The sequence below is a fragment of the Columba livia genome, chromosome 3 (assembly GCF_036013475.1).
Source record: "Columba livia isolate bColLiv1 breed racing homer chromosome 3, bColLiv1.pat.W.v2, whole genome shotgun sequence".
NCBI lineage: Eukaryota > Metazoa > Chordata > Aves > Columbiformes > Columbidae > Columba > Columba livia.
Genome location: NC_088604.1, coordinates 83,946,005 through 83,962,412, shown reverse-complemented (window position 1 = coordinate 83,962,412; position 16,408 = coordinate 83,946,005).

Here is a 16,408-nt window from a genome sequence, read left to right as displayed (position 1 = left end):
ACCCTAAACCTCACCCTAGCCCTATCCCTAACCTAGAGCCGAACACTAACAATAACCCTAAATCTAACCCCACCCTAATCCTAAATCTAACCCTAACTCTAGCACTAAACCTAATCCTAACCCTATCCCTAACCTAACCCTGACCCTGACCATAACTCTAAACACAACCCTAACCTAAGTTTAATGATAACCCTAAAGCTAACCCAAACACCAACTCTAACCCTAAGCCTAATCCTAACCGCAACCATAACCCTGACCCTGACCACAACCCTGTACATAACCGTTATCTAAGTTTCACGATAACACTAAGGCTAACCCTAACACCAACTCTAACCCTAGACTAACCCTAATCCTAACCCTAATACTAACCCTAACTGTAACATAACCCGAACCCTAACCATGACCTAATCCTGTCCCTCACCATAAGCCTCACCCTAACCTTAACCCAAGTTTAACAATAACCCTAAACTAAACCCTAACCTAAGCATAAGCCTAACTCTAACGTTAACCTAAACCTAATCCTAAACCCAAACATAACCCTAACCCTTACCCTGACCAACACACTTACCTAAGTTTAACAATATCCCTAAACCTCACCCTAATGCTAACCTAAGCCTAAAACTAACTCTAATCCTAACTATAACCATAACATAAGCCTAATCCTAAAACTAACCATAACACTAACCCTAACGATATCCCCAACCCTAACCTAAGTCTAGACCCTGACCATAACCCTGTACATAACCCTAAACTAAATTAAACGATAACCATAAAGCTAACCCTACCACTAACTCTAACCCTACCCTAACCCTAATCCTAACCCTCACCTAATCCTAATCCTCATCCTAACCTAACCTAACCCTGACCCTAACGCTAACCTAAGTTTAACAATAACCCTAAACTTAGCCCTAACCTAAGCCTAACCCTAACTCTAACCCTAACCTAACCATAATCCTAAACCTAACCCTAACCCTAATGCTAACCGTAACCCTAACACTAAACATTACCCTGACCATAACCCAGAGCCTAACCTAAGTTAAACAATAACCCTATACATCACTCTAACCCTAACCTAAACCTAACACTAACCCCAACTCTGAACCTAACCCCACCCTAATCCTAACTGTAACCCTAAACCTACGCCTAACACTAACCTAACCCTGACCCTAACCCTAACCTAACGCTGACACTGACCATAACCCTGACCCTAACTCTAACCTAATCCTGACCCTAACCATAACCCTGACTCTAACCCTAACATAAAATTAACAATAAGCCTAAAGCTCACCCTAACCCTAACTTAAACCTAAGCCAAACCCTAACTCTAAACCTAACTCTAACCGTAACCTAAGCCTACTCCTAAAACTAACCATAACCCTAACCCTAATGATAACCCTAACACTAACCTAAGTCTAATACTAACCCTAACTCTAAACCTAACGTCACCCTAATCCTAACTCTAACCCTACACCTACCCTAACCCTAAACCTGACCTAACCCTGACCCTGACCATAATCCTGACCCTTACCCTAACCTAAGTTTCAAAATAGCCCTAAACATCAACCTAACCCTCACCAGAGACTAACTCTAAAATTAAACCTAACCCTAACCGTAAACCTAACCATAACCATAACCTAACGCTGACCTTGCCAGAACACTCACCCTAACCTTAATCTAAAGATTAACAATAACCCTAAACTTAACCTAAGCCTAACACTAACCCTAACTATGAACCTAACCGCACCATAATCCTAACCCTAATGCTAAACCTAATCATAACCTAACACCCTAACCCTAACCGTAACAATTACCCTGACCATAACCCTGTTCCACACCCTAACCTAAGTTTAACATTAACCCTAAACCTCACCCTAACCTTAACCTAAGCCTAACACTAACCCTAAATCTAAAGCTAACGTCACCCTAGTCCTAACCCTAACCCTAACTGTAACCTAACCCTGACCCTGAACCATAACCCTGTCCCTTACCCTATCCTAAGTTTAACAATAACCCTAAACGTCAACCTAAACCTAACCGAAGCCTAACACTAACTCTAAACATAACCCCACCCTAACCCTAATGCTAAGCCTAACCCTAACTCTAACTGTAACCTAACCCTGACCCTGACCATAAGCCTGTACATAAAGTTTATCTAAGTTTAACGATAACCATAAACCTAACCCTAACCCTAAACCTAAAAGTAACCGTAACCTAACCTAGACCCTGACCATAACCCTCACCCTTACCCTAAGCTAAGTTTAACAATAACCCTAAATTTAACCCTAACCCTAACCTAAGTCTAACACTAACCTTAACTCTAAACCTAACGTCACCCTAATCCTAACTCTAACCCTAGACCTGTCCTAACCCAAAACCTAACCTAACCCTGACCCTAAGCCTAACCCTAAGCATAACCCTGACCCTTACCCTAACCTAAGTTTTAAAATAGCCTAACCCTAACCAAAGCCTAAGACTAGCCCTAACCCTAACCCTGACCATAACCCTGACCCTATTCCTAACCCTAAACCTCACCCTAACCGTAAGCTAAGCGTAAAATTAACCCTACACCCTAACCATAACCATAACCTAACCCTAACCCTAACCTAAACCTATTGCTAACTCTAATGCTAACACTAACCGTAACCTAAGCCTAACACTAACTCTAACCGTAACTTAACCCTGACCCTGACCATAACCCTCACCCTAACCTAACTTTAAAAATACCCCTAAACTTAACCCTAAGCCTAAACTAAGCCTAAGCCTAACTCTAACGCTACCCGAACCCTAACCTAAGCCGAACCCTAATCCTAACCGTAAACCTAACCCTAACCCTAACCCAAACCCTAGTTCTAACTGTAACCCTAACCCTAAGCCTTACCCTTAGCGTAACCTAACCCTGACCATAGCACTGACACTAAATCTAACTGTAACCTAACCCTGACCCTGACCATAACCCTGTATATAACTCCAACATAAGGTTAACGATAAACTGAAAGCTAACCCTAACACTAACACTAACGCTAAGCTCAACCTAATCCTAACCCCAATGCTAACCCTAACCGTAACCTAACGCTAACCGTAACTTTACCCTGAACCTGACCATAACCCTCACCCTAACCATAACCTAAGTTTAACAGTAACCCTAAACTTAACCCTAACTCTAAAGTAAGCCTAAGCCTAACCCTAACACTAATGCTAATCTTAGCCTACGCCTAACCCTAACCCTAACACCAACCCTAACCCTAACCTAATCCTGAGCCTGACGATAACCCTGTACATAACCCTTATCAAAGTCTAACGATTACCCTAAAGGTAACCCTAACACTAGTTCTAACCATAACCTAATCCTAATCCTAACCCTAATGCTAACCCTAACCCTAACCCTAACCTAACCTTGACCCTGACCATAACCCTCATGCTAACCCTAACCTAAGTTTAACAATAACCCTAAACTTACCCTAACCCTAACCTAACCTTGACCCTGACCATAACCCTCATCCTAACCCTAACCTAAGTTTAACAATAACCCTAAACTTACCCTAACCCTTACCTAAGCCTAAGCCTAACCCTAACTCTAACCCTAACCTAACCCTAACACTAACTCTGACCCTAACCCTAAACCTAACCTAACCCCTGACCCTGATCATAACCCTGTTCAGAAACCAAACCCTGACCATAACCTTCACCCTAACCCTAACCTAAGTCTATGCGTTACCCTAACTCTAACACTATACCTACGCCTAACCCTAACCTAACCCTGAACCTAACCCTAACTGTAACCTATCGGTGACCCTGACTCTAACCATAGCCCTTTACATAACCCTTATCTAAGTTTAACGATAACCCTAACGGTAAAACTAATTCTAACTCTAACGCTAAGCTAACCCTATATACTAACCTTAATACTAACCCTAATGCTAACCCTAACCCTAAATCTAACCTCAATTCTAAACCTAAATATAACCATAAATTAACCGTGACACTGACCATAATCCTCACCCTAACCCTAACCTAAGTTTGACAATAACCCTAAACATAACCCTAACCTAATCCTAACCCTAACTCTAACCCTAACCTAACCCTGATCCTAAACCTAACCGTAACCCTAAACCGAACCCAAAACCTACCTCTTACCCGGACCATAACCCTGACTCTAACCCTAACCTAAGTTTAACAATAACCCTGAGCCTCAGCCTAGCCCTATCCCTAACCTAAGCCTAACACTAAAACTAACTTTACACCTAACCCCATCCTAATCCTAACTCTACCCCTAACCCTAACCAAACCCTGACCCTGACAATAAACCTCACCCTAACTATAACCTAAGTTTCAAATAACCCTAAACTTAAACCTATCCCTAACCTACTCCTAAGCCTAACCCTAACCTAAACCTAATCCTAAAACTAACCCTAATCCTAACTGTAACCCAAAACCTAACCCTAACAATAACCCTTACCCTGACCATAACCCTGACCCTAAGCCTAAACTAAGCTTAAAAATAAGAATAAACCTCACCCTAACCCTAACCTAAGCCGTAACCCTATATCTAACCGTAACCCTAAGCCTAACCTAACCCTGATCCTGACCATAAACCTGCACATAACCGTAACCTAAGTTAAATGATAAACTTAAAGGTTCCCCTAACACTAACTATAACTGTAATCTATCCCTAATCCTAACCCTAGTACTAACCCTAACCATAACCTAATCCTAACCCTAACCCTAACCTATCCCTGACCCTGACTATAAACCTTACCTTAACCCTAACCTAAGTTTAACAATAAACCTAATACTTAACCCTAAGCCTAACTTAAGTCTAACTTAAGGCTAACCCTAACTCTAACCATAACCAAACCCTAACCCTAACACTAACCCTAACCTATACCCATACCCTGACCATAATGCTGTATATAACCTAACCTAAGTTTAACAATTACCCTAAAGGTGACCCTAAGACTAACTCTAACCCTAACCTAACCCGAATCCTAACCCTATTGCTAACCGTAACCATAACCTAACCCTAACCCTACCCTAATCCTGACCCTTATCATAAACCTCACACTAACCCCAAGCTTAGTTTAACAACATACCTAAACTTAACCCTAACCCTAACCTAAGCCTAACACTAACCCTAACTCTAAACCTAACGTCACCCTAATTCTAATTCTAACCCTAAACCTGCTCCTACCCGTAACCCTAAACTAACCATGACCCTAATCCTAAACGTAACATAACCCTCACCCTGACCATAACCCTGACCATTACCCTAACCTAAGTTTAACAATAACCCTAAACGTCAACCTAACCCTGCCCGAAGCCTAACCCTAACCATAACCCTAAGCCCAAGCCTAACCTAACCCTGATCCTGAACATAGCCATGTACATAACCGTAACCAAAGTTAAACAATAAACCTAAAGGTAACCCTAAGACTAACTATAACCATAACCTATCCTTAATCCTAACCCTAATGCTAACCCTAACCATAACCTAACCCTAATCCTAACCTTAACCCTAACCTAACCATTACCCTGACCATAACCCTCACCCTAACCCTAACCTAAGTTTAACAATAACCCTAAACTTAATCCTAAACCTAACTTAAGCATAAGGCTAACCCTAAATCTAACCTTAACCTCACCCTAATCCTAAACCTAACCATAACCCTGACCCTACCCCTAACCCTAACCCTAACCTTAGTTTAACAATAATCCTAAATCGCACCCTAACCCTAACCTAAGGCTAATGCTAAACCTAACTCTAAACCTAACCCCACCCTAATCCTAACTCTGGCCCTAACCCTAACCTAACCCTGACCTTGACCATAACCCTGTACATAACCGTAACCTAAGATAAACGATAAACCTAAAGGTAACCCTTACACTAACTATAACATATTCCTAATCCTAACAATAATGCTAACCCTAACCATAAACTAACCCTAACCCTAACCCTAAACGTAACCTAACCATGACCCTGACATTAACCCTGACCCTTACCCTAACCTAAGTTTAACAATAACCTTAAACGTCAAGTAAATTTAACTGAAACCTAAAACTAACCCTAACTCTAAACCTAACCCTAACCCTAAACCTAAGACTAACACTAATGCTAACCCTAACCCTAAACCTGACTCTAACCCTTACCCTAACCAGAACCCTAGCCCTAACCCTAACCCTAACCTTAAGCCTAAGCCTAAACTTAATCTAGCCCTGATCCTGACCATAACCCTGTACATAAGCGTAACCTAAATTAAGCGATAAACCTAAAGGTAACCCTAACACTAACTCTAACCCTAACCTAACCCTAACCCTTACCCTAACCCTACCCTAAACCTGATCCTGATCATATCCCTGTACATAACCCTTATCTAAGTTTATTGATAACCCAAAAGCTAACCCTAACACTATCTTTAACCCTAACCTAACCCTAATCGTAACTCTAATGCTAACCCTAAGCATAACCTAACCCTAACCCTATACGTAACCTAACCGCGACCCTGATCATAACCCTGACCCACCCTAACCCGAAACTTTACCCAAACCCTAACCTAAGCCTAAGGCTATACCTGACTCTAACCATAACGTTATCCTAATCTTAAACCTAAGCGTAAACCTAACCCTAACCCTAATCCTTACTGTGACCATAACCCTGCCCCTAAACTTAAGTTTAACAGTAGTCCTAAACCTCACCCTAAGCCTAACCTAAGCCTAACAATAAACCTGACTCTAAACCTAATCCCACCCTAATCCTGACTCTGACCCTAAACCTAACCGTAACCTAACCCTGACCCTGACCATAAACCTGTACATAATCCTTATCTGTTTAACAATTGCCCTAAATGTAACCCTAACAGTAACTCTAATGCTAACCTAACCCTAATCCTAACGCTAATGCAAACCCTAACCATGACCTAACCCTAACCCGAACCCTAACCTAAGTTTAATGATAACCCTAACCCTAACTCTAACCATAACCTCAACCTTGTCTTGAACCTAACCCTAACCCTAACCCTAACCCTAACCCTAACCTAACACTGACCCTGACCATAACCCTCACCCTTACCGAAACCTAAGGTTAACAATAACCCTAAACTTAACCCTAAACCTAGCCTAAGCCTAAGCCTAAGCCTAACCTTAACCCTAACCATACCCTGATCCTGACCATAACCCTGTACATAACCCTTATCTAAGTTTAATGATAACCATCTAAGTATAAAGCTAACCATACGAATAACCCTAACCCTAACCCTAGCCGTAACCCTTACCCTGACCATAACCCTGACCCACACCCTAACCTAACTTTAACAATAAACCTAAGCCTCATCCTAACCCTAACCTAAGCCTTCCCCTAACCCTAACCTAAGCCTAAGCCTTAGCCTAACTGTAACCCTAACCTAACCCTAATCCTAAACCTAACCATAACCCTATCCCTAACCCTAACCATGACTAAACCTAACACTAACCCTAAATCTAAATCTAACCCTAACCCTAACCCTATCCTAACCCTGACCACAACCCTGTACATAACCCTAACCTAAGTTTAACGATAACCCTAACAGAGAGAGAAGGATGCAGGAAAAGTAGGTGTGTGATTCCTTTGAATGCCAACAGCGCAAACACGTATGACCCCTGGAGTTGAGGGCCCAGGAAAACCTGTGCTTTTGATATGGCCCATTGGTCTCGTAGCGGCCTCGTAAAGGAGGAGAATGGTGTGCTCCTCTTGGCAGGATTCAACAGTTTTGCGGTCGAGGTAAGAGCATTATCTAGATTTTATCTACATTTCTGTTGTCCTAGAAGTCAGTATGATTTTCAAGCGTGTTTGGAAATCTTGATTCTTAATTTAACCTATCAGTTCCTACCAGACAGCAGTGCTTGCATATGCATTTGCTTGCTCATTTATGAAGAGCATGTGCTTAATTGTTTTAACAGAAGCTTTACAGTGCCATACCTCCCCTGCACAGTAGGAGCGCTGGTTTTAGCCTTGAAGTCCAGTCTTGTAGCTGCTGGATGCTCCTGCTCCACCAGCCTCCTGCGGTGCCTACAGTGCAGTGGGAGCTGTGTTCCTGTGCAGTGGTGCCTTCTGTCTGCGAGAGCACCACCCTGATTCCTGAAGGCCTGACCATAACCCCGACGCTAACACTAACGTAAGTTTAACAATAACCCTAAACTTCACCCTAACCCTAACCTAAGCCTAACACTAACCCTAACTCTAAACCCAACCCCACCCTAATCCTAAATCTAACCCTAATTCTAACCCTAACCCTAACCTAACCCTGACCCTGACCATAACCCTCACCCTAACCCTAACCCAAGTTTAACAGTAACCCTAAACTAAACCCTAACGCTAACCCTAGCCTAAGCCTAAACCTAACTCTAACATTAACCTAAACCTAAGCATAATCCTAAACATAACCCTAACCCTTACCCTGACCAACACCCTTACCTAAGTTTAACAATATCCCTAAACCTCACTCTAACACTAACCTAAGCCTAAACCTAACGCTAACTCTAATCCTAACTCTAACCATAACATAAGCCTAATCCTAAAACTAACCATAACACTAACCCTAAAGATATCCCCTCAACCTAACCCTAACCTAACCGTACCCTAAGCCTAACACTAAACCTAACTCTAAACCTAAACCCAACCTAACCCTAACCCTAACCTTAAGCCTAACGCTAAACCCTAAACCTAACCGTACCCCTAACACTAACCCTAACTCTGATCCTCACCATAACCCTCACCCTAACAATAACCTAAGTTTAACAACAACCCAAAACTTAACCCTAAGCCTAACTTAAGACAAAGGCTAACCCTAAATCTAACTCTAACCCTAACCCTAACACTGACCCTCACCATAACCATAACTCTAACCCTAACCTAAGTTTAACAATAACCCTGAACGTCAACGTAACGTGACCAAAGCCTGACACAAACCCTAATTCTAAACCAAACTCCACCCTAACCCTAAACCTAAACTTAATCCTAACCCTAACCCAAACCCTAACCATAACCCTTATCCTAACTCTAACCCTATGATTAAGCCTAAGACTAAGCCTAACCTAACCCTGATCCTGAATATAACCCGGTACATAACCGTAACCTAAGATAAAGGATAAACCTAAAGGTATCCCTAACACTAACTATAACCATAACCTATCCCTAATCTTAACCCTAATGCTAAGCCTAAACATAACCTCATCCTAAACCTGAACCTAACATTAACCCTAACCCTAACATAACCATGACCCTGACAATAACCCTCACCCTAACCCTAACCTAAGTTTAAAAAGAACCCTATACTTTACCCTAAGCCTAACTTAAGCCAAAGGCTAACCCTAACCTAACCCCAACCTAACCCTAACCTAACCCTAATCCTAAATCTACCCCTAAACCAAACCCTAACCCTAACCCTGACCCTAACTCTAGCCTTAGTTTAACAATAACTCTAGAGTTCAACCTAAACCTAACCTAAGACTAACACTAAACCTAACTTTAAACCTAACCCAAACCTAACCCTAACCCTAGCCCCAACCCTATCCCTAACCCTATCCCTAACCCTGACCCTGACCCTGACCCTAACTCTAGTCTTAGTTTAACAATAACCCTAGACCTCAACCTAACCCTAACCTAAGCCTAACCCTAACCCTAACTCTAACCCTAACCCTAACCGTAACCTAAGATAAAGGATAAACCTAAAGGTAACCCTAACACTAACTATAACCATAACCTATCCCTAATCTTAACCCTAATGCTAAGCCTAAACATAACCTCATCCTAAACCTGAACCTAACATTAACCCTAACCCTAACATAACCATGACCCTGACAATAACCCTCACCCTAACCCTAACCTAAGTTTAAAAAGAACCCTATACTTTACCCTAAGCCTAACTTAAGCCAAAGGCTAACCCTAACTCTCACTATAACCTAACCCTAAACCGAACCCTAACCCTATCCCTAACCCTAACCCTGACCCTATCCCTAAACCTAACCCTGACCCTGACCCTAACTCTAGTCTTAGTTTAACAATAACCCTAGACCTCAACCTAACCCTAACCTAAGCCTAACACTAAACCTAACTCTAAAACTAACCCCAACCTAACCCTAACCATAACCCTAACCCTAACCCTGGCCCTCACCATAACCCTCACCCTAACACTAATCTAAGTTTAACAATAGCCCTAATCGTCAATGTAACCCTGACCGAAGCCTAACAGAAACTGTAACTCTAAACCAAACTCCACCCTCAACCTAAACCTAACCTTAATCCTAACCCTAACCCTAATCCTAACCCTAAACCTTACCCTAACCCTACCCCTAAACTTAACCCTAACCCTAACCCAAACCCTATACCATAACCCTAAACTTAACTCTAACCCTAACATTAACCCTAAGACTAAGCCTAACCTAACCCTGATCCTGACTATAACCCTGTACATAACCGTAACCTAAGATAAAGGATAAACCTAAAGGTAACCCTAACATTAACTATAACCATGAGCTGTCCCTAATCCTAAAACTAATGCTAAGCCTAAACATAACCTCATCCAAAACCTAAAGCTAACATTAACCCTAGCCCTAACCCTAGCCCTAACCCTAGCCCTAACCCTAACCCTAGCCGTAACCCTAACCCTAACCCTAACCCTAACCCTGACCCTCACCATAACCCCCACCCTAACCTAATCTAAGTTTAAAAATAACTCTAAACTTAACCCTAAGCATAACCTAAGCCTAAGCCTAAGCCTAACACTAACTCTAACCATATCCTCAACCTAATCCTAAACCTAAACGTAGCCCTAACCCTAAAGCTAACACTAATCCTAACCCTTACACTGACCATAACCCTGTACCACACCCTAACCTAAGTTTAACAATAACCCTAAACGTCAACGTAAACCTGACCGAAGCCTAACACAAACCCTAACTCTAAACCTATCTCCACCCTAACCCTAAACCAAACCTTAATTATAACCCTAACCCTTAACACTAAGCCTAACTCTAAACCCTCACCCTAACCCTAACTGTAAACCCTAACCCTGATCCTCACCATAACCCTAAGCCTAACCCTAACCTAAGTTTAACAATAACTGTAAACTTAACCCTAAGGCTTAATTAAGCCAAAGGATAACCTTCACTCTAACTTTAACCTAACCCTAAACCGAACCCTAACGCTAACCCTAACCCTAACCCTAACTAAAACCCTAACCATAACTCTAAACTTAACTTTAATCGTATCATTAAGCCTAAGCCTAAGCCTAACCTAACCCTGACCCTGACTATAACCCTGTACATATCTGTAACCTAAGATAAAGCATAAACATAAAGGTAACCCTAACACTAACTATAAACGTAACCTATCCCTAATCGTAACCCTATTGCTAAGCCTAACCATAACCTCATCCTAATCCTAAACCTAACATTAACCCTAAGCCGAACCTAACCCTGACTCTGACCATAACACTCACCCTAACCGTAACGTAAGTTTAACAATAACCCTAAACTTAACCCTAAGCCTAACTTAAGGCGAAGGCTAACCCTAACTCTAACATTAACCTAGCCCTAACCCTAGCCCTAACCCAAGCTCTAAACCTAACCCTAACCCTAACCCTGACCCTGACCCTAACTCTAGTCTTAGTATAACAATAACCCTAGACTTGAGCCTAACCCTAACCTCAGCCTAACACTAAACCTAACTCTAAACCTAACCCCAACCTAACCCTAACCCTGACCCTCACCATAACCCTCACCCTAACCCTAACCTAAGTTTAACAATAATCCTAAACTTAACCCTAAGGCTTAATTAAGCCAAAGGCTAACCCTAACTCTAACATTAACCTAGCCCTAACCCTAGCCCTAACCCAAGCTCTAAACCTAACCCTAACTCTAACCCTGACCCTGACCCTAACTCTAGTCTTAGTATAACAATAAACCTAGACTTCAACCTAAACCTAACCTAAGCCTAACACTAAACCTAACTCTAAACCTAACCAAAACCTAACCCTAACACTAACCCTAACCCTAAAACTAGCCCTAACCCTAACCCTAATCAAAGCCCTAACCCTAATCAAAGACCTAACCCTAACCCTATCCCTGACCATCATCATAACCCTCACCCTAACCCTAACCTAAGTTTAACAATAACCCTAAACTTAACCCTAAGGTTTAATTAAGCCAAAGGCTAACCGTAACTCTAACTTTAACCTAACACTAAATTGAACCCTAACCCAAACCCTAACACTAACCCTAACCCTAACCCTAAACCTGACCCTAACTCTAGTTTTAGATAACCATAACCCTAGATAATCAACCTAAACCTAACCTAACCCTAAGGTAAACCTAACACTAAAGCTAACTCTAAACGTAACCCCACCCTACCCCTAACCCTAGCCCTAACCCGAACCCTGACCCTCACCATAACCATAACTCTAACCCTAACCTAAGTTTAACAATAACCCTAAATGTCAACGTAACCCTGACCGAAGCCTAACGCAAACCCTAACTATAAACCATACTCCACCCTAACCCCAAACCTAACCTTAATCCTAACCCTAACCCTAGCCCTAAATCTAACCCTAAACCGAACCATAACCCTAACCCTGACCCTCACCAGAACCCTCACCTTAACCCTAACCTAAGTTTAATAATAACCCTAAACGTAACCCTAAGGCTTAATTAAGCCAAAGGCTAACCCTAACTCTAACTTTAACCAAACTCTAAACCGAACCCTAACCCTAACCCTGACCCTAACTCTAGCCTTAGATAACAATAACCCTAGACATCAACCTAAACCTAACCTAACCCTAACGTAAGCCTAACACTAAACCTCACTCTAAACCTAACCCCACCCTAGCCCTAACCCTAGCCCTAACCCTAGCCCTAAACCTAGCCCTAACCCTAACCCTAACCCCAACCTAACCCTAACCCTAACCCTAACGCTAGCGCTAACCCTAGACCTAACCCTAACCATAACCCTAGCCCTAACCCCAACCCTAACGCTAACCCTGACCCTCAGCATAACCCTCACTCTAACCCTAACCTAAGTTTAACAATAACCCTAAACTTAAACCTAAGGCTTAATTAAGCCAAAGACTAACACTAACTTTAACCAACCCCTAAACCAAACCCAAACCCTAACCCTGACCCTGACCCTAACAGGAGTCTTAGGTAACAATAACCCTAGACATCAACCTAAACCTAACCTAACCCTAACGTAAGCCTAACACTAAACCTAACTCTAAACCTAAACCCCAACCTAACCCGAACCCTAGCCCTAACACTAACCCTAGCCCTAACCGTAACCCGAACCCTAGCACTAAACCAAGCCCTAACCCTAATCCTACCCCTAACCCAGACCCTCACCATAACCCTCACCCTAACCCTAACCTAAGTTTAGCAATAACCCTAAACTTAACCCTAAGGCTTAATTAAGCCAAAGGCTAACCCTAACTTTAACCTAACTCTAAACCGAACCCTAACCCTAGCCCTAACCCTAGCTCTAAACCTAACCCTAAAGCGATCCCTAACCCTAACCGGAACCCTAACCCGAATCCTAACCCTAGCCGTAACCCTAACCCTGACCCTGACCCTGACCTTAACTCTAGTCTTAGTTTAACAATAACCCTAGACTTCAACCTAAACCTAACGTAACTCTAACATAAACCTAACACTAATCCTAACTCTAAAACTAAACACAACCTAACCCTAACTCTAACCATAACCGTAAAACTAGCCCTCACCCTAACCCTAACCCTAGCGCTAACCCTAGCTCTAACCCTAACCCTTACCTTAGCGCTAACCCTAGTTCTAACCCTAACCCTAGCCCTAAACCGAGCCGTAACCCTAACCCTAAACCTAACCCTGACCCTCACCATAACCCTCACCCTAACCCTAACGTAAGTTTAACAATAATCCTAAACTTAACCCTAAGGCTTAATTAAGCCAAAGGCTAACCCTAACTCTAACATTAACCTAGCCCTAACCCTAGCCCTAACCCTAGCCCTAACCCAAGCTCTAAACCTAACCCTAACCCTAACCCTAAACCTGACCCTCACCATAACCATAACTCTAACCCTAACCTAAGTTTAACAATAATCCGAAACGTCAACGTAACGCTGACCGAAGCCTAACACAAACCCTAACTCTAAACCAAACTCCACCCTAACCCTAAACCTAACCTTAATCCTAACCCTAAACCTAACCCTAGCCCTAAACCTAGCCCTAACCCTAACCCTAACCCTGACCCTCACCATAAACCTCACCCTAACCCTAAGGTAAGTTTAACAATATCCCTAAACTTAACCCTAAGGCTTACTTAAGCCAAAGGCTAACCCTAACTCTAACTTTAACCTCACCCTAAACCGAACCATAACCCTGACCCTCACCATAACCATGACTCTAACCCTAACCTAAGTTTAACAATAACCCTAAACGTCAACGTAACCTTGACCAAAGCCTAACACAATACCTAACTCTAAACCAAACTCCACCCTAACCCTAACCCTAACCCTGACCCTAACTCTAGTCTTAGTTTAACAATAACCCTAGACTTCAACCTAAACCTAACCTAAGAATAACACTAAACCTAACTCTAACCATAACCCCAAACTAAAACTAACCCTAACCCTAACCCTAACCCTAGCACTAAACCTAACCCTAAACCTAGGCCTAACCCTAGCCCTAAAAATAGCCCTAGCCCTAACCCTAACCCTAACTCTGACCCTCACCATAACCCTCACCCTAACCCTAAACAAAGTTTAACAATAACCCTAAACTAAACTCTAAGGCTTAATTAAGCCAAAGGCTAACCCTAACTGTAACATTAACCTAACCCTAAACCGAACCCTAACCCTAAACGTAACCCAAACCCTAAACCTAACTCTAACCCTAACCCTAACCCTGACCCTGGCCCTGACAATAACTCTAGTCTTAGATAACAATATCCTAGACATCAACCTAAACCTAACCTAACCCTAACCTAAGCGTAACACTAAACCTAACTCTAAACCTAACCCTAACTCTAACCCTAAACCTAACCCTAACCCTAACCCTAACCTTAACCCTAACCCTAACCGTAACCGTGACCCTCACTATAACCATTACTCTAACCCTAACCTAAGTTTAGGAATAATCAGAAACGTCAACTTAACCCTGACCGAAGCCTAACACAAACCCTAACTCTAAACCAAATTCCACCCTAAACCTAAACCTAACCTTAATCTAACCCTAACCCTAGCCCTAAACCTAGCCCTAACTCTAACCCTAACCCTAACCCTGACCCTCACCATAACCCTCACTCTATCCCTAAGGTAAGTTTAACAATAACCCTAAACGTAACCCTAAGGCTAACTTAAGCCAAAGGCTAACCCTAACTCTAACTTTCACCTAAGCCTAAACCGAACCCTAACCCTAACTGTAACCCTGACCCTGACCCTAACTCTAGTCTTAGGTAACAATAACCCTAGACATCAACCTAAACCTAACCTAACCCTAACATAATCGTAACACTAAACCTAACTCTAAACCTAACCCCAACCTAACCCTAACCCTAATTCTAACCCTAAATCTAACCCTAACCCACCCTAACACTAACAATAACCGTAACGCTTACCCTTACCATAACCATAACTCTAACCCTAACCTAAGTTTAACAATAATCCGAAACGTCAACGTAACCCTGACCGAAGCCTAACACAAACCCTAACTCTAAACCAAACTCCACCCTAACCCTAAACCTAACCTTAATACTAGCCCTAACTCTAACCCTAACCATGACCCTCACCATAACCCTCACACTAACCCTAATGTAAGTTTAACAATAACCCTAAATTTAACCCTAAGGCTTACTTAAGCCAAAGGCTAACCCTAAGTCTAAGTTTAACCTAACCATAAACCGAACCCTAATCCTAACCCTAACCTTGACCCTCACCATAACCATGACTCTAACTCTAACCTAAGTTTAACAATAACCCTAAACGTCAACGTAACCTTGACCAAAGCCTAACACAATACCTAACTCCAAACCAAACTCCACCCTAACCCTAAACCTAACCTTAATCCTAACCCTAACCATAACCCTAACCCTAACCCTGACCCTGTCCCTAACTCTAGACTTAGATAACAAAACCCCTAGACCTCAACCTAAACCTAACCTAACCCTAACATAAGCGTAACACTAAACGTAACTCTAAACCTAACCCTAACTCTAACCCTAATCTAAACCCTAACCCTAACCCTAACCCTAACCGTAACCCTCACCCTCACCATAACCATTACTCTAACCCTAACCTAAGTTTAACAATAATCTGAAACGTCAACGTAACCCTGACCGAAGCCTAACACAAACCCTAACTCTAAACAAAACTCCACCCTAACCCTAAACCTAACCTTAATCCTAACCCTAACCCTA